Consider the following 1,696-nt stretch of genomic DNA (forward strand, 5'->3'; position numbering starts at 1 on the left):
GTTATAATGTGAAAAGCTTCCCAGAATAATTTGCCTAGAGATAGAGGGGCTGGCTGAAGTCTCTACTGTATTTGTTCCCAGCTTTTCTTGCCATCCCAGCCCAAACCTGGGGCTGCCTCTGCCCTCATGCCAAGGCAGGGGAAGGACATCCTGGTTTGTCACCTGGTGCCACTGGAAGAGCTTTGGCCTGTGCTGAGAGCAGGAACGATTGTTTCTGAGCCTCATTTATGAACTGGATGCCTGTCTTGCCAGATGAACTGTTCTCACACAGAGCTCCCAGGGCTCCCAGTGCCCTGCCCAGGGCTCCTGCTCAAGGCAGCACCTTCTTCAGCTGCCTCCTTCCCTGCTCCTGGCTGCTCCCAGCCCTGGCATCACCCTCGGCCAGCCCTGTGAGCAGGGAGGTTGGAGCTGGGGGGCTGCCCTGCTGTTTGGGCTGCGCTGCTCTCTGGGCGTGGGCAGGGAGCGAGTTGCAGATGTTTGTAGCGTGTTGTTGCCTTTTCTTGCCCCGGGCTGGGGAAGGGGACGGGGTCCAAGCTGGGCCACCCCAGCAGTGGCTTTGTGGGGGCAGGGGGCTGGACCTGAACCTCCCTGGCCGTGTTGGGCATTACGTCCTGCCTGCGCCTCGCCAGGGCCCTGTGGCCAGGCAGGGCCTCGTGAACACTAACACAGACCAGCTCCCTGCACCACCCCAGCTGAGCCAGTAGCCCCAACTCTTTCGCCTTATTTATTTTATTTTGAAGATGGTGGGTCAGTCCCGTGGGCCCATCACCCCCTGTGCCACCAGCAGCAGGGCAGGGATCCCCTGAGCACCCCAGCAGGGCCCTGCTCTCTCCTTCTGGTTCACTCCTGCCTCATTCCCTGTTTATTTTTACTGTTTTTTCCCCAATGTTAAAGTAAAAAGCAATATTCTGGGACTCCCTGAGGCTGTATCACACCAGGATCCTGCAGTGGCAGCACCGGTCAATTCACTTGTGCTAAGGCAAACTGGAAGGGGGTGGTGCAGGGGGCATGGGGGCCACAGGGCCACGGCGGGACAGAGCCTGTTGTAAGGAAAAAAAAAAAAGAAAAAGAAAAAAAAAAAGGAAAAAAATTTGTATAAAGACGTTATTTTTGTACTACATCGGAACTACTCCTGCATGTCGGCAATAAAACTTCATACGACAGCCCGGTGACCCCACAGGGAAGGGTGGGAGGGATGGGTGGGATGGGATGGGGGATTTTGGGGTACTGATGTGCTCTGGGAGGGGGGCAGGCTCACGGATCAGCGGCCCTGAGTGCCCCATGGGCCCCCCAGCCCTGTCGTGCCCCAAGGCCCAGCGCTCTGAGTCCCGCTGGGCCTGTCCCGGGCCAGCCTGGGGACAGCGCTGGGGACAGCCTCGTGTCCCCGGGGTGTGCTGTGTCCCACGCTCGGCCGGTGGGGCTGCGGGGCCACCCTGCGTGGGCGCCTCCTCCATAGGGGTGGCACCGACCCTGGCAGCTCCCTCAAACCCACTCTGGGGCTGAGCCCCCAGCCCGGAGCGCTCGCCTTGGCTCTTCACCGCCAAGCCCGGATGGGCGCTGGACAAGGCTGGGACGGGCCCTGGAGCCGCCCGTGGCCCCGCTCCGGGGCGGTTCCAGCGCGGGGCCGAGCGTGGCGTCCCGGGGGAGCGGGACGAGCCCCGGCCCCGCGCCCCGCTCAGCGCCGGCCGGGGCTGCC

This window comes from Zonotrichia albicollis, chromosome 20 (genome assembly GCF_047830755.1).
Source record: "Zonotrichia albicollis isolate bZonAlb1 chromosome 20, bZonAlb1.hap1, whole genome shotgun sequence".
NCBI lineage: Eukaryota > Metazoa > Chordata > Aves > Passeriformes > Passerellidae > Zonotrichia > Zonotrichia albicollis.